Source organism: Podarcis raffonei, chromosome 11 (genome assembly GCF_027172205.1).
Source record: "Podarcis raffonei isolate rPodRaf1 chromosome 11, rPodRaf1.pri, whole genome shotgun sequence".
In the NCBI taxonomy this organism is placed as follows: domain Eukaryota; kingdom Metazoa; phylum Chordata; class Lepidosauria; order Squamata; family Lacertidae; genus Podarcis; species Podarcis raffonei.
The window spans coordinates 26,679,844-26,698,243 of record NC_070612.1 but is presented as its reverse complement, the minus strand read 5'-3'; the positions used below and the strand labels follow the sequence as shown (position 1 = coordinate 26,698,243).

The window sequence follows — 18,400 nt, the reverse complement described above, 5'->3', positions numbered from 1 at the left end:
TTTGGAAAGTGCAAATTTGGGAGCTTCACCTTGTGCTACTATCTGGCCCAGCGACCTGCACTGAACTGAACTGCCTTCCTCAAATTCACAGCCTATTTTAGCCTCTTTCAGACATTCCTTCCATGCATTTATTCTATGACGGAAGAGAGCAGGGCCCTCTGTGGTCCAGCATCACTGCTGCTTCTGATCACCTGAGTAGGCACATAGGTGCCCATTTTCAGACTCCAGCTGAACACACAGATGCTGGTAAAAAGACTGGCAGAGTGCATGGTATCAAACTCAACGCCAGCATAAATGCATGGAAGAAATGCCTAAATCCTTACATCTTCTATCTTCTTGTCAAATTACTCATTCAGTATTTCCACTGGCAGAAACTTCTCCTCTGCCTTCCCAAGGCTGAAAAACTTCATGTATATTGATGTTAATGTATAATAATAATAATAATAATAATAATAATAATAATAATAATAAATTCTAAGGGAATCACACGCCCTTTGAGAACTGCAGCACTTGTCTCTGCTGTTGCTCTACCAAAGACTCAGTTTATGCAAAGCAAAATGTGTTTGGTACTACTTAGAAATTAATGGGAAATCAATGGGACTTCTCCTGAGGTCCTTCCTAAAAACAAGAGCAGCATAATTAGGCCATTAGATTTCAAACTTTAGCATGCAGATCCATGTCTTATACATCTGCTGGTGTATAAGACAGGCTACTCAGTGAATAATTGTAAAATCAGCTGCAGCCTTACATTGAGCTTCCTAGTAAATAGCGACCACTTGCAAATAAACACCTGGGAAATGAGATGTGCATGCAAATGAACTTATTATGCTCTCTGCCCCACAATTCCCAGTGCTTATTACTTTTGAAATCACTGCTTGCATATAAGGAGCAACTGGAAGTTGCAGGAGCATCTCCCTTTGCCAGGGGAAGTAAGAGAGAGAAAGAGGGCTGGGTGTGCTGTTTTGAACTGACAAAAGAAATAACCATCAGAAATGTCAATACAGCACTAGATTACAGATTTGCTTCTTTATATATATTTGGGCTTTTACTTCTGTCTTACATGCTGCCTTTCTTTTTTTAAAAAATATATCATGATTTATTTATATATGCCTAATTTGTAAAATTAAGTTATTTTTACTAACGAGAATTAGTAGTAACTCTCCAGTTTTGATTACTGCTGGTTGCATGCAAAAAACAGAGAAAAGAATAAAGAACCATTTTGCATGCTTTACAGGCAAATGAATATGTACAAATGTTAATTAATACATTCATGTAAAAGACCATGTATAGACTGAACCAATGCATGTTTATACAGAAGGAAGACCACATGAGTTCAATATTTATTCCTGAGCCTGGAACTACAACTTTAGTTTTCAAAGTTGCTACCTCATGGCAGCAAAATCGTATGAACTCCATGAATAAAGTTGCCAAATATCCCCGCCCGCCCCCCCAATTTTGTTACATACTATTGCAGGCATAGACAAACTTGGCCCTCCAGATGTTATGGGACTACAACTCCCATCATCCCTAGCTAACAGGACCAGTGGTCAGGGATGATAGGAATTGTAGTCTCAAAACATCTGGAGGGCTGAGTTTGCCTATGCCTGTACTATTGCAGAAGCAGTAGCAATTTTATCACACTACTAGAAAAAAACATACAAGAACATTTAATATTCCACATTTAGTTTGACCATGAAAGTATTGCATACTTTCACCACTGTGACATAAATATAGTGCATATTTAGCATATGTGAACTATAGAATGTGCCTGTTACAGATGTTGACTGTGAAAGTTGCAAACCGAATATCCCAGTCTAAAGGTTTTATGATGCAATCTTTAAAATACATTTTAAGCAAATATTTATAAATGAGGTACGTATTATTCTCATATTGTATTCTGGGCATCCTCTGACATCCACCTAGGGTTCTATACATGTCAGGCATTCTGGATCACTGAACAGCACGTCCTGCCTGCCTTGGTGCAGTCCTAATGAAGGCAATACCAGGGAAACCTTGTGAGCGTTCACATCAGCTGTTACTGCCCCCTAGTGGTGTGTCGTGCATTCAGGCCAATATTTGTTCTGAACAAGAATTTCTCCAGGAGTTTTCCTACTTTAGGAAACAGGCTTGGGACTTGCTCAGCACAGTGGGTCACAGCCGATTTCATGCCATGTCAAAACAACAACAACAAAAACCCTTAGTAAAGCCCTAGTTTTGATAGTCACCTTAGTGGACAAGGTGGCTATCAGAATTAGGAGAATTGCCCAGTAAGACAAGCACTTTATAAAGTTGCTATAGCTGCAGTCGCTGTAAAAAGTGGCCTATGCTATCATACCTAGACAGAACAGAATGACCTGCCTCTCTTCCCCTGACAGGGAAACTTCTAATTAGTTTACTTAGTAAAGCTCCCTCTGCCAGTGCCAGGGTGATATCCCAGGAGAGCTGAGTCTCTTAGGGCTTATCCACACTCACCTGTCCACTGCTCTTGCTAGGCACGGTCCACACTTTAAACCTCCCTGCCTAAGTGCCTTTCTTTTTTGCTCCAGAGTTTTCCCTGTGAAAACCTGCTCTCCGTCACTCAGAGCAAATGTCAATCTGCAGAAAACCCAAATTGATGTTTGCTCCGATTGAGCACTCAAGAGCAGGTTTTTGCAGAGGCGGGGGGGGGGACACTTGGGCACAGAGCTTTTAAGCACAAAGCTGTGCCTGGAAAGAGCAGGGCAAAAGCTATGTGTGGATAAGCCCTCAGTGGAGAACTAGAAGCAAAAGGCTGGAGATTGGGAGCTGAGTGATAGTTCTAGGCTCTTATCACCGTGTACATTTAATTCATGCCTCAGTGTGGTTAGCAAGGGGATGGGGAATAAGTGTTTGTATTTCAGTTTGTGCATGGTTTGGGAAGTGCAAATGAGGAACATTTGCACTGAAATGTTAACCACACCAAATTTCTCCCCTCCCCATCTGCAGTTTGGACTGACTGACAAAATTGGTCTAAGTTTTCTCTGCAAATACTGCATTGTTCATGTGTTAAACAAATTACTTACACATTTAGTTAATCCCTGGGCAACTGCTGTATTGTTTTGCATAATTATGGTTCTTTCTATTTTAAAAAAATGTGTTCACTTTAATAATTTGCAAGCTCTATTCTACCTAAACCCCTCAGAGGACTCATGAATCTTTACACGTAGAAGCTTTTTAACCGGCTGGTAGGCTTGCAGAAAGTAGACCATGTCCTCATTCTTTCTACATCCTATTCATTGGTTAGGACCACCGCTGGGCAAGAAAAGCATTTGCTGAATCAGGGCAGGTAAAAGAAATCAAGACATAACCAGCTTAGAAAGTAGAGCAGAAGGGGCCAGGCAAGGGAAGGGAAAACACTGTACCAAAGCCAAGTATGTTCTGGGATACAGAGCTAATTTGTGGACCATGGTCAGAATGCTATGTAAGGTCTATTGGTCAGTCTAAGAGGAGACTTTTTCTTCCTTGCTTTTCATACAGACTGCTTAGACTTGGAGCAAACCAAATAAGGCACAGTTGCACACAACTAACAAAGTCAGCAAGACACTGTCATAACAGTACTTATGGCATCACAATAGTGGCAGAAGACAAACTCTGGCTATGCATCGGCAATTGCTATTGCTTGCCCTAGAGCATTGCGGCAAAGAAATTGTTTATGTTTTTGTGCTGCAGAAGCGACCCAGGCCTCCTCCAGCAAGCAAAGTCCTGGGACATAGGATCAGGATGTCAGCATGGGCTCAGTATTTGATTTTATTTATTGGATGGATGTTTCCCAAGGAGGGAAGAAATTCATTGTTGAATGGTTGAGGATGGTTTCCAATCACAGTATCCAGATTGCTTAAGAGCTCCAGTGAGTTCCCACTGAAAAAAAGCCCTGAGTGCCAGTCTCTGCTTTGTGCCAGCCATTCTGAGAAAGAGGGCAGAGTGGACATTTATTGTTCCCGCTCCTCTTTCCTTCATGGTCAACTGTGTAGCAGGGCAGAGCTTGAATGTCCAGATAGCAAATATTGTTGTTGTTTAGTGGTTTAATCATGTCCGACTGTTTGTGACCCCATGGACCAGAGCACGCCAGGCAATCCTGTCTTCCACTGCCTCCTGCAGTTTGGTCAAACTCATGTTGGTAGCTTCAAGAACACTGTCCAGCCACCTCGTCCTCTGTCATCCCCTTCTCCTTGTGCCCTTCATCTTTCCCAACATCAGGGTCTTTTCCAGGGAGTCTTCTCTTCTCATGAGGTGGCCAAAGTATTGGAGTCTCAGCTTCAGGATCTGTCCTTCCAGTGAGCACTCAGGGCTGATTTCCTTAAGAATGGATAGGTTTGATCTTCTTGCAGTCCATGGGACTCTCAAGAGTCTCCTCCAGCACCATAATTCAAAAGCATCAATTCTTCTGCGATCAGCCTTCTTTATGGTCCAGCTCTCACTTCCATACATCACTACTGGGAAAACCATACCGGGAAAACTATAGCAAATATTATCTAGGCTTAAAACTCAGCCCTTGTGGTGAAAGGAGAGAGCTTTGCCAGCAGGTGTCACTCAAATGTAAGAAATCCATTCCCAGACTGAATTTTGCCAACAAAAAGCTTCTGCACACCATTTTTCTCAAGCTTTGTAAAAAAACAGGCTTGGGCTTCATGCTGACTGCTTGAGAAAATTTTACCAGCCCAGGTGCTTTTTCAGAATAGTTTGCCGCTTGATGCCTTTCTGCACTGGCATGTATAAAAGAGTTTTCAGTCCAACTTATTTTACGCCACAACTTGCAAAGTTGCAATGGTATCGTGCTTGAAAACAAGTGAAAGGAAGGTTTTTTTTAAATGGAGGGGGGGCATCTCTTTATATACGGTTTTACTTATTTCCAAACAGAAGCCTGAAGCAATTAACAATAGCAGGCAAAGCAAGTACAATACTATGAAATTAACAGTCCAAACAATACGAAAATGTATCTTGCAATTAAAATGTCACAATAAACCTATGAATGTTACAATTCAGAACTCAGTAACAAAGTCAGAGTAATTTAATTGTCATATGTTTAAATGTACATGCCATCTGTGCTGCTGGTTCATCTTCCTACTACTATGTGGGATGTATGGGCTGTGGAGCTGGGAGTGCAGTACAGGTAGCTGAGACGTCTGGGTCTACCATCCCTCTTTCCTTTACTCTCCTCACTCCTGGTAGCTTCAGCTAAAGCAAAGAGAAGTTTCACTTGTCCATACCTTGAATATAATTTAGCTAGCAGTGAAATGGGAAGTGCCCCCTCTTTATGTTTCATACCTCATTTGAGTATGGGTAGGTGTGGTCCTACCCCCAGGGCCAACTGAGATAGTGTTCCTGGCTCAATAAATCCTGCCCACACCCTTCTCCTCCCCTCACATCAGCACGCTCCCTTTGATCCTCTGACTCTAGGTTCTTTGAAACAGAGATTCTCATTACGCCTTCAAAACAGAAGTGCCCAAGATGAAAGTGCTCAAAACGAAATGCTAAAAATAAAATACACTTTAATACAAAATGGAAAATGCTAATAATTCACTTTAAATCTTGATAACTCAGGCTTCCTGATAACAAAACCACCCACCTGGCAGATTGAAAACTTGGAACCGCTACTCCTGTTAGCACCATTGCACATAATTTGCATCTCTCTGTCTGCTCACAAAGTGCTGATGTTCTGGCGTTTTGCCTGCCTCTGAGCCAGGTTAACTCAGAGAGACCCTTACCAGCCTTGCAAATAAAACCAAACCGAACACACAATCAAAGCTGCCATAAAAATCAGAAATGAAAGTAAAAACCTGACAAAACCTTTAAAATATCAAATAAAACCAGCTATAAAAGCATGCCAGAATTCCAACCTAAACAAATACAGAAGCCTTCTCCTGGCCCTAAAAAGACATCAAGGATGTCATCAGGCCCTCTCATGTGACTGGAAGGCATTCCTAGGTGGGGGGCCCTGACCAGTAAAACCATTTCCCCAGGCACCACCTACCTAACTTCAGATTGCAGAAGGGTCTATTGGATGAAAAACAAAAGGTTCGAGCAGACCCGTAGAGTGTAGGTGGATCCTTAGTTAACCTAGGACCAAGGCATTTATAAGTAACAACCATAATCTTGAATTGTGCTAGAAACAGACCAGTAGCCAGAGTATCTGTGCTGGTGAGATGTTCACTTTAGCTGGTCCAAATTGGTAGCCTAGCAGCTGTATTCATGGATAGTCCCAGGTACATAGCATTGTAGTATTTGAGTAACAGCATTTGTGATTACACCAGGAACAATAAGCATCATGTTTTCCCTTCTCCCACCAAAACCTTTGCTAGCCAATTGTTTCTGCAATGGAAGATACCACATAGAAATGAAACTGCAAAAAAAGCTTTTTAAAAAATGGTGACGTGTTAACCTGGAGCAGAAATAGTTGCTACACAACATCCAACAACATCTGGAGGGCTACTGCAGGTTCCCCATTCCTTGTGAAATGTTTCCCAGCACACAAATCCCTAAGAATAGTGTAGTCTCCCAGAATTACTCAGTAATTCCCCTTTACTCGAGAGAAGGTGAGCCCCTGCAACTCAGTAGCTGTGTAAACACCACATATTTTAAGTACATGCTGTTCGACATCTTTTAGCCAATGACTTGGATGAAGGAACTGAGGGGATGCTCATCAAATTCACAGATGACGCCAAACTCAGACAGGTAGCTGAGAAGGTAGCAGAAGACAGATTCAGAATTCAACATGACCTTAACAGATTAGAGAACTGGGCCCAAACTAACAAAATGAGTTTCAAAAGGGACAAATGTAAAGTTCGGCACTTAGACAGGAACATCCAGTTGCAAAAATGTAAAATGCAGAACACCTGGATTGCCCGTGGTATGTGTGAAAAGGATCTAGAGGTCTTAGTGGATCACAAGCTTAACATGAGTCAACAGTGTGATGCAGCAGCAAAAAAGCTAATGCTATTCTAGGCTGCATCAACAGAAGAAGGTCAAGGGAAATAATAGTACCACTCTATTCTGCCTTGGTCAGACCACACCTGGAATATTGTGTCCAGTTCTGGGCACCACAGTTTAAGAAGGATATTGATAAGCTGGAATGGGTGCAGAGGAGAGTGACCAATATGATCAAGGGTCTGGAAACCAAGCCTTATGAGGAACAATGGAGGGAGTTGGGTGTGTTTAGCCTGGAAAAGAGGAAACAGAGAGGAGATTTGACAGTCATCTTCAAATATCTAAAGGGCTGTCACATGAAGGATGAAACAAGCTTGTTATTTTAAAAGATATTTATTGAGATTTTCCACCTTAATACATTAAAAAATCAAAAAAGAAAAAACAAAAAAGTTAAAAACACATAAAGTTTACAATCCGTATTTTCAATAACATATTTCCCTGACTTCCCCACACCTCCCCTTCTTATATTCCAATTCAAATTGTTAGTTCAACAAGTTCTTATCCCCAATTTTTGACCTTTTTATATTTAATTCATTTTAGAAAAACCAATTTTAACTTATAAACATCAATATTTGTACATCAGTGCTCATTCTTAAAACCTTTTTCTAAAGTCGACCCAAATTTCCTTCCACGAATTCCCCAATTTTCATACTAATAACAAAACAAAATTAAAAAAAAAACAGATTATAATTGTACACCCTTTGGATTCCCAAACCCCACCCCACCCTTTCCCGGTTTCGATCCCCAACAAATGTCCATCAGTCTTAGTCTACTATCAGCCTGGAGACCTCACGTCCGAGGCTCTTAATTCTCTCTCAATTCCTCTCTGCCGGTTTTTTTGGTAGTCCTTAGTATTAAACACCAGATCTCGGAGAAGCTCTGTCCTAATAGGGTCCATGTTTCTTCCAGCCAGACCTCCATACTTAAAAGTGGAGCCCAAATCTTGTTTCTTACTCCTTTTAAGTCCAAATGTCCCGAAAGCTCCAACTTTCACCTTAATCAAATTTGTAGTCCATAGGTCTTCAGATCTCCACATAAGGAGATCTCTCCATTCTTCAATCTCCAATTCAGACCAGATTTTCATCATCCAGTACTTATTTTCCTTTGTAACCATCATGTCAGGCCTCTGGCTCTCCTTTGTCATCTGCAACATTACATCTCCTCCTTCCTTTTCCTCAGAAACAACATATATCTCTTTCTCCACACTCTCAAATCTCTCAAGTTTCTCTTCTTGTCCAGCTGCATGAACTTCCTGAGTCAAATCCTTATCAAATTCAATGAATTTGTTTACTGTTAAGTCCAGAGTTGCAACATTGGTAGCCAAAACATCAATTTGGCCTTGTAACTTTCCCAAGAGAAGAAAAACTCTGTCCAATTTAGCTTGAATTTTTCCTCCTTCAGCCATTCTTGTAATGTCCCAAAACCCCCTCTAGAGGGATTTTGGTTACTTAATCTTCCTTCCAGTTCAAATCCAAAAATCAAGTTAGTTTGTATCAGTTCTTCCTTGTTTTCAACAAAATATAACCAAATTGTAACAAATATATCCAGCAGAGACAGCAGAAACAAAGTTCTCTTTTTCCTTCTTGACAGCTAATTTGACAGCTGTCAAACTCTTCTATATCTCCTCAACAGGCTCTCTTGCGGATCTCTCCCGGGTCCGGGGGGGTGGCACTTCAGCTCTCAAAATTAGCTCTTATCCTCCAGTAAAATTACTTATACTGCCAAATCGTGAAATTAATGTCTTTTACCCAATAAAGAAGAAGAAGTTGTCTCGACATTAGTTAACTAGTCCTTGCTTTAAGTTATTTACAAGACGGGGAGACGGACTTCCTGTTTGCGCCTTCCCCGATCGTGCCTAATTCAAAAAAATTTGTTCTTTGCAAATCCAATTTCCGTACTACTCACGGGTTGTTGCTTTTAAAGTCCAATTGTTCACAAGAAGAAGTCAGCGCTCTCCAACCATGGCATGCGGCTTCACTCCGCAGGAGAAGCAGTCGACTCTCAGCACCGTGCCGCTCGCCCCGTCCCCCGTTCCGAAGCCTTTAAAAAGGCTCCTTTGTGGGTCGGGGGGGCGCAAATGGTGCCCGCCGAGTCACCAGGTTCACAGGCTTCAGTGCCTGTGATTTCTGAGGGTCCCCGCGTCGCCGCAGCGGCAAGACCCAAATCCTGTGGAGCCGATTCCCTCCGGAGCTCGGAGGGAATCCACCATTAGTCGATGGCGCTAACCCGGAAGTCCCGAAACAAGCTTGTTTTCTCCTGCTCTGGGGAATAGGACTCATAGCAATGAATTCAAGTTACAAGAAAAGATATTCCAACTAAACATCAGGAAGAACTTTCTGACAGTAAGAGCTGTTAGGCAATGGAACAGTCTCCCAGGAGGTGGTGGACTATCCTTTATTGGAAGTTTTTAAGCAGATGTTGGATGCTTATCTGTGATGGATGCTTTAGTTGAGATTCCTGCATTGCAGGGGGTTGGACTAGATGACCCTTGGGTTCCCTCCCACCTCTACAGTTCTGTGATTCAATGATTTGCTGCAAAGAATGCTGGAAGAGTGGTTTGTTAAGGGAATTGTAGCTCTGTGATTCTTGTGGGGAAGGGGCATGTGCTTTAAAGGTACGGTGTGTACACAGCCAGTTTAACATACCTTTAAAGCACATTCAGAGCACATTTATTCCCTTAAAAAATTCTGGACACTGTAGATTGTTCAGGGTTGCTTGGAATTGTTACACTGTGGTGGGCTCAGAATTCTTTGAAGGGGGGAAATGTGCCGCTCCTGACTGTGCCGCTCCTGACTTGAAACTAGTAGAATTCATTTAGGCTTAAGATGATTGTAACAGAGAATGAGGAGCGTTAAGCAGAAAGTGTAGAATAGTTACATAACTTAGCATTTATTGTGAGAGGAAACTGTGGTCACAGATATGAAAATAGCAGAAACCAAGATGTTAAGAGATGAGAAAGTTAAATGCTAGAATGCAGTTTACTACTAACACAAAGAAATCTTTCGGTTTCTGTGTTCAAACCAACATCTAGTTTACATGTAGGTGGGAGATCCATGCATTGGGGTAGAAATAGGAATCCGAAGTTCAGTGGCCTTACTGTGTGTTTAGTAGTGGAAAATGTTCAAGCAGAAGGGGGCGTGGTAAAGTTTAGAGGAAGATTGCTGGTGGATTTCTTGAGATATAGTGGAAATGGGAGAAGGGGGGGGGCTTAAGAAGCATGAAGAAGTAGGAAATGGGGGCAATTTTGAGGTGCTAGACATGCAGGAAGAAGATGTGACAAGAAATTTTCACTAAGTGAAGAGAGAATAAGTAGCATAAAGAGAAGAAAAAGAACATAAGAAAGAAAGAAAGAAAGAAAGAAAGAAAGAAAGAAAGAAAGAAAGAAAGAAAGAAAGAAAGAAAAACAAACCTAGGGTAGAAAAGTACCTGGATGTGAATCATGAAAGGAAAGGTTTGGTTGGTGGAAATCTAGTTTTATCCTTGATCAAAAACTTCCAGCAGTTCTCGTGCTCTTCTGTTCAAGCAAGTACAGTGGTACCTTAGGTTACATACGCTTCAGGTTACATACGCTTCAGGTTACAGTCTCGGCTAACCCAGAAATAATACCTCGGGTTAAGAACTTTGCTTCAGGATGAGAACAGAAATTGTGCTCCGGCGGCACAGCAGCAGCAGGAGGCCCCATTAGCTAAAGTGGTGCTTCAGGTTAAGAACAGTTTCAGGTTAAGAACGGACCTCCAGAATGAATTAAGTTCTTACCCCGAGGTACCACTGTAATCATAGAATTGGAAGGGGTCATCTAGTCCAACCCCAGGCAGTGCAGGAATATTTTGCCCAATGTAGGGTTCGAACCCATGACCCTATTCACATACCATCAGGGCTGTTCTTCCACAACTGCTCATATTTAGCCATATGTGCGTATATGTTTTCAATAGCTTTTAAATGTTATGAATATGCTTTTCTTTTTAATTCCATTGTCACCGATATGTTTACCACCTTCCTTTGGGATGAAGAATGGTATAGAAATTTAATTACTAATACTGGGCTGTATCAGAGTAGACCCACTGAAATTAATGGGCATAACTTAGTCATGTCCATTAATTTCAGTAGGTCTTCTGCTTGTAGAACTTGGTTGGATACCACCCATGGAGACCTAGCTGAAAAGGAAAGTATAAAAGTTCTGTTTTCTCCTTCTAAAGCTCTCAACTTCCATATCTCACTTGATATGGAAGTTGGCAGTATAGTGGTCCATGCTGCCCTATAACAGGTGGGCACTGTTAGGAAACTGCCCGCGACAAACTTCAGCACGAGTTCAGCTAGGGTTGTGATATTTCAGTCGTTGAGCTTTTTTCGCCACATTTCGGAAATTCCCCCCAGCCATCAGTTCCACCTTTGAAATCCCGGTAAAGTCTGGGAAAATCCAGACATATGTCAGCAGCCCCAATTCAGCCAGCTAACACAACTTGTGCGTTTGTCTTCCGGACCCACTGAGTTAATCAACCCAGAACATTTTACTTACTCTGGCAATATTGCATTAATGCACACGAGATAAGGGATCAGAGGGCACACAAACACAACACTTTGGGCCTCACCTGCACTATGCATTTAAATAAGCATCATACCTTTTTAAACAGTTATGGCTTCCCCCACTTGGCTATATTCTACGAACACGTACCGGTAAGTTCCAGGTAAATTCTATTTTACAAGGAAATTTTTGCGTGGTGTTGACATTTAGTAGGAAATCTTTTAAGGGTAGCACCTGATAGATAATGTGATAATAACTTAATGATACGCTACAGTACTTTGCAAGCTTCTTTTTTTTAAAGTTTCCTATTGTTGACATAGCAGTTTGGGGGAAAGTTATCAGTAGGTGGCTATAAAACGGTGTAGAGGTTGGCAGTTTCTGTTGTAAGATCAGCTCTCCCCATAGCTTTGGCTTGCAACCTTTCCAGCCTAAAAGTGACTTCTGTATTTTCTTAATCCATAACTATTTAATACTATTTCCATTAAAAAACCCTTCTAAGCAAAGGGAGGTGAAATTGGGGGGGGGGGGAATGGAGCCAAAAGAACTTGCTGTCATTATAAATTTTGGAAAATGACAGATTAGAAATATGCTCTACTCTGGACAAATATGGTATAAAATATATATTATATAAATATATATTTACACTTAATGCTTTTCAGCACAGGACAATGTGGTCTTCTCAGCTGCTTGAACTGTAGTCAAGGTAAGAATATACTGTCTGACATGTATTATTATTATAATTTATTATTATTATTATTATTATTATTATTATTATTATTATTATTATTATTATTTCCAGACATGTTCCATTTTATCTGCTTCAGATCCTACTTACAGGAGTCTATTTCTGAAAATGCTTTAACAAGATCCCAACCAAGTAATACCAACACAGATGGACATACAGGTGACCGGGAATATGAGAATTACAGTGAGATAACTGCCCTTGTGTATATTACAGAGTGCATTAGCGGCATTTGGAATTCACATGCGATCCTTGATTATAATAACTGCGATCCTTGATTATAATAACTTGAGAGTGCAGTTCTGTTTCACCTGCAGTCAGGAAGCTGAGAGAATTGTGTTCTGTTGTTTGTTAGTTTCCAAGAAAAAAATGGAACCATGAAGAGTCCATTTGGGCTTCTTGCTTGGATATTATGATCCAAAGGACTGGATTGGCATTTTTTATTTTAAAAAAGTGTGCCTAGCAATTGGGAGAAATGCCATTCTAGAAATAGGGTGATATAAGCAAGAAAACATCTAAAGAAAAATGAATGGAATGGAAGAAAAATCAGCTTCGAAAGATAGTGGCAGCCTATGAAGTTTTACGGCCAAAAAGCTAAGATTTTCTTATTTTATATAAAAAAAAATTCCCATGGAAACCGGTAGCTCAGCAGTAATTAATATTCTTAATTCCCACTATAAATTACTATTCATTTCATTTGATGAAAGTTTCATGTTTTCTGGACTTTGAACTTTTATTACTAAGCTCAGGTTCTTTTAAAAATAGCTTAAACCAACAAACAAAAGCGGAAGGATGTGGTTTATGTATCTGTGTATTTTAGGATCCCTTAGTACTTTACATTTTGTTCCTTCAGACTAGAAATGGTTTTCTCCTAGAAATGCCTGCTTTAAATTAGATTCTCCAGAATAATGGATTGTGCTAACCATATTTGGTCATTATAAAAATGTGCAACTTGCACAGGAGGCAGACAGTGGGGTCAGGCAGTCTAGCTCAGTGCTTGACGCCTGTTTTCATTGCCTTCCATGTGTTGGATCATGATTCTGCAGCAGGGGGGTCTCTTGTATCTGTGAAGACTCCTCACACTTTTTGCAGTGAGGATCTAGACAGACTCAGGCCCTCACACCTCCAATTTATAATATCAGGTAGCACAATTCAGAATGATCTATTCCTGAGAGATGCTGCCAGTCAGAGTAGTCAGTGCAGGGTTAGATGCAGTGCTTTTTTATATAGGAAAAAATGGTGCCAGACTTCCGGGTTAGCGCCATCGGCTAATGGCGGATTCCCTCCGAGCTCCGGAGGGAATCGGCTCCGCAGGAACCGGGTCTTGCCGCTGCGGCGACGCGGGGACCCTCAGAAATCACAGGCACTGAAGCCTGTGAACTTGGTGACTCGGTGGGCACCATTTGCGCCCCCCGACCCATGAAGGAGCCTTTTTAAAGGCTTCGGAACGGGGGACGGGGTGGAACGGGGGACGGGCCCTGTGGAATGCCCTCCCATCAGATGTCAAAGAGATAAACAACTACCTGACATTTAGAAGACATCTGAAGGCAGCCCTGTTCAGGGAAGTTTTTGATATGTGACATTTTAATGTATTTTTAATCTTTGTTGGAAGCCGCCCAGAGTGGCTGGGGAGGCTCAGCCAGATGGTCAGGGGTACAAATAATAATATATTTATTATTATTATTATTATTATTATTATTATTATTATTATCAACAAGAGGTGACCCACAGAAGCTGTTCACAAATAAACTGGAGTGCTTGGTTAAATGCTATTGACACAGTGTGGGCAATTGAGTATAGATAAGCTCTCAGTTAAAAGCTGCCAGCACAGCCATGGAGCTTACTTGATGGCAAGTCACTGTAATGGTTCAGACATAGGTTGACACTACTTGAACAAAGGAGGTTAGGCCCCTTGGAATCAAAGGATCCTTGCTTTCCTTCTGTCCACAGCAGTTTCATCTCTAGCTACCTGGTTTAAAGCAAACCATTCCCATTTTATCAAACCAGTCAAACACTGAGCCTGCTAATCAGAACTGGACACATGGTTTTCAGTACCAAACATTGCTTGCAGGGCAAACCATTTGGGTGAAACTGCAAAATACAGTTCTGCCCTAAAGCAGGAAGGGATTTGCCACATATCGGGTGCACAGGCCTGGAGGTCTTGTCAGGTTGTAAACATAGCTCAAATCTTTGGCCTGGATTTATACCTGAATTATCTCACCATCTTTCAGCCTAACCTGAAAAGATGGAATACAAATGTAATGGATCAATATACTGAAGCAAATGGAACTGAGTAATTACCCTTGTGCTTCTTTTCCAAAGGAGAAATGAGGCAGCGTTTATTCTTCGCAGTTTTGGCTTGGCTCCCAGTGGGTGAGTTATTATTCACTGCAAAACCCTTTGGATGAGGACAGTCCTATTTGGATATAGGGTAGCTCTACCCCCTTAAGCAGCATATTGACTCGCAATTTAAGGGAAAGATAATATTGAGCAGCTGTCCAGAGTTTGATGCCCCTGTGCGCCACATCTCAGGCTGCTCCTTCGGGAGAGTATTCCTAAGTGGACTCCTTTAGGGTACAAGAATGAACTGTGCATGCATACATGGCATGGATAGGGAACCTGTGACCATACAGATGTTGCTGAACTCTAGTTCTCATTAGTCTCACCCAGCATGGCCAATGGCAAGGGATGGTGGAGCTGGGAGTCCAACAACATTTGGAGTGCCATAGTTCCCCTGCCACTGAGGTACACCATCATCTTAAAAGCATCATTTCTCCAACTCCACACCCAAAATAGAAGATCTGGGGTTGAATGTGAGCAAATTTTGATTCACAATTTGACTAAAGAAGGTCTTTCCCAAGTATCTCAGATTACATTAAATCTGAAAAGAAAACAGTAAAAATATAAGATTTTGTGGTTGTGAGGAGCCTTCCCAAACTTAGGACCTTCCAGATGTTTGTTCGCATCAGCCCCAACCAGCATGACTAATGGTCAGGTTAATGGGCATTGCCATCTAAAACAGGGCCTCCTGGCCTTTTTGGTACGAAGACGCACTAGTCCAAATTTATTTGGCATGGTGACCCTTTGATTTATTACCACTTGAATTTTTGACCTTAAGTCTTCAGCCACCATTAGTTTCGTGCATTTTAACTGCAAGTTTGCCTATTTTATAGCCATTACTTGAGGCATTTACTTAATATCACTATTAACGTGGAATTCATTGAAATATTTATAGGACTTACAAAGTTATTCACAGGACATCAATAATCTGATTGCTGGATATTGCTTAATATTCTGCTTTCAGAAATTTATTCTAAACATGCATGGTTACATGAAGTGTTAGTTGTTGCTAACTAATTATTTTAAATAATTCTATTCAGTATTAAGTTTATTTTGGCAAGAATCAGTCAATGACTAATCTTAGCATTTTGCCAAGAAGTAGTCAACATGGTTGATGGTTGTTGGACATGGCAACATTTCTGAAAAAACTGCCTTCATAAAGATGTGTACTACCAAATGGCAGCAACACAGAAATGATTTCATTGAGTAATATTGGTAATATTAAGCCAAAATTCACATAACTTAACTTTAATGTTTAATAGGTTATTGTATTTTAGTGTTCTGTTGGAAGCTGCCCAGAATGGCTGGGGAAACCCAGCCAGATGGGCAGGGTATAAATAATAAATTATTATTATTATTATTATACATTTATCTTTGATGTTCCTATCACATTACAATTCAATGCATTGTTCTTTTTCCACAGACAAAAATCACTTTGTGACATCACTGTCTGTTTCTTTGGCAGAAAAGCGGTGGACATATTTGGACTAAGGAAACTTCCTATCACTATTACAGCTCACCTCTGATGCGCAGGTGCTGCCTTTGGTGCATGTGCATCACATGCAAGCTGCAATAGTCATTCAAAAACTCCTTCTGTGAGGATCTTGTGGCAAACTGTCACTGGATCTGCTGCCCAGCCACCAGAGAGTGGTTCTGAATGCAAGCCTGAAGCCCTTCTGGTGTTCAGTTACAAGTGTCAACACAGCACTAAAATACACAAACAAAAGAAAAAGTTATAAGCAGTGAACATCGTCTGGAAGACCATAGGTTCCCCCCACCCATGATCTGTACCCTCCACCATAACAGCTGTTAGATAGGAATGTCTTCTGGTGGAAGCAGGTTGCTGCTATTCTGTACCTTTTGATTATCTCTCTTCACAGCTTCCAGTTTCTGTGAGCGTAATGGCCTCTCTCTCTGGGGAGGCACAGGCTATGGCTTCAATTGCTCCTCCTTGTCAGCTCCAGGTAAGCACCAGCTCAGCAGAAGCTAGTGCCTCGTAGAACCAGTAGGGTTGGAGACAAGGACTCCAACTAGGTGGACTCGACGGTGTTAAGAGTCAATGACAGACAGAGCCAGCTAATTCTGCCTTTGTGAGCCCCATCTTACTCCTCCCATCTGAGTCCTACAACTAGCAACCTACTCAACACAGCTGGGAATAATCAGCCAACCATATAAGGCCATAGCAAGAAAAGAAAAAGGAGTAGAAAGCTGTATATGTCCAGTTAGAAACAAGTCCAATTAAGTTCAGTGAGACTTAGCTCCGGGTATAGGTGCATATACAGAATAAGGAAAGCTTTTCAAGCATAATCTTAAAAGATGTGGGAGAGGACATTTTAGTTCCCATTTAAGGTTGTTTCTTCAAACCTTGTTTTCTCTCTTTTATAGACGCCTCTGATTTCTCATATTGTGGCTGGCCTTCGTGCACATTACATCCAGGTGAATATTTTTGATTATCCATTACCTATGTAGAGCCCAATACCATACCCCCCCACATTTTAGGGGGGAATTTTGGGAGGAAAATTTGGTGCACTCCTCCCCCTCCATCACCCACCCACTCCCTACCGCCAACCCCTTCCTTGCCCTCCCACTCACTGCCACAAGCCATTCACTCATTCACCCCTTCCTACTACCTTTGTCCACTGTCTTCCACCTCCTCCTCTGCAGCCCTGGGAAATGCCACACAGACCAGCGCGACATATTGGGAGTTTGTCCCAATCTGTGCAGGGTCAGGAGATGCTGCACAGACCAAAACATCCTCCTCCTTCTTCTCCTCCAGCACTGTAGACATGCTTCCAGAAATGCTGTGGCAGATGGAGGAAGAGGAGAGGTGTTGCACAAGGTCAAGGAAAGGTTTTTTCCCCTGTTTAGCCCCATGCTGTGGTGTGCGCTAACCGACTCGAGCCACAGTGTGGAGCCAAAAATGTCCATCTTTTGGTCCTGTGCTGCTCTGCTGCAGCCAGAGCACAGGAGCCAAAAATGGGACATCCAGGATTGGGATCAGAAGCTGGGGTGGCTTCTGTCAATCTAGAACGTCCCAATTAGAGGGTATGCAATCCTATTATAACTGGCATTGCTACTGTCACTCATGACATACTGAAGCAGCTGCCAGGCCTCCAGGACCTGTGCTAGGCCTGATCATCATCATCATCATCATTATCATTGTCATCGTCATCCATTGCTCAGCATTGACTAGCTAGGAAGATCAAGACACCATTTAAATTTTACCCTCAGCACTGGTCTGGGCTCCATTGGGAGGGTTTAAATTCAATAAATAAATTGTGGGATATCACATGCAGGCTACCTGGTGATGATCAGAGAAGCACAGGTACTGCTAGGTAAGCCAGTTTTGGGGTGGATGCAGCCCTGGTGCAGAAGGGGGATCTGCTAGTAGGAGGACTGTGCCAAAGAACTGTAGTGATACCAACACTACAGTTCCCAGTGTATGGTGTGTAGCTAGCACAAATTCTTCTTAGTCTCTGCAGCAGCTTGTGAAGAAATCTCAACAGTGTGCCATATTTTCCAGTTGGCTCGGGCTGCAATTGCATAGAAACGTATGGTGGAGAACCCTATTTCCACTGGTAAAGACACTTGGGGGAGTCAAGATTCCTACTTCCCTTTCTGACTCATGAAAAACAAAGCCCACCTCAAGATTTCCCCCACCACCCAGAATTCTTATTCACCTGTATGTTATAGAGGGCTGATAATGACCCTTCCTTGTCCAAAATGAGATATCAAGGGCTAGTTTAAAAAACATTTTGTCCAGGTAATTCACAGGAAGCTCTAAAGTGAGTCATATTGTTCTGAAGGAGGGCAGATAATGCAGTGACAGAGGAGATTAGAATCTTGCAAGACTT

General features: G+C 41.7%; 1 long non-coding RNA gene across 1 annotated transcript; it reads left to right on the top strand.

Moving 5' to 3' along the window:
• The first annotated feature begins 14,523 nt into the window (after positions 1 to 14,523).
• On the top strand, positions 14,524 to 16,982 carry LOC128423669 (uncharacterized). Its single transcript, XR_008332817.1, has 3 exons — positions 14,524 to 14,579; positions 16,427 to 16,510; positions 16,932 to 16,982. It is a non-coding gene; the product is annotated as an uncharacterized LOC128423669 (long non-coding RNA).
• Positions 16,983 to 18,400: the final 1,418 nt, after the last annotated feature.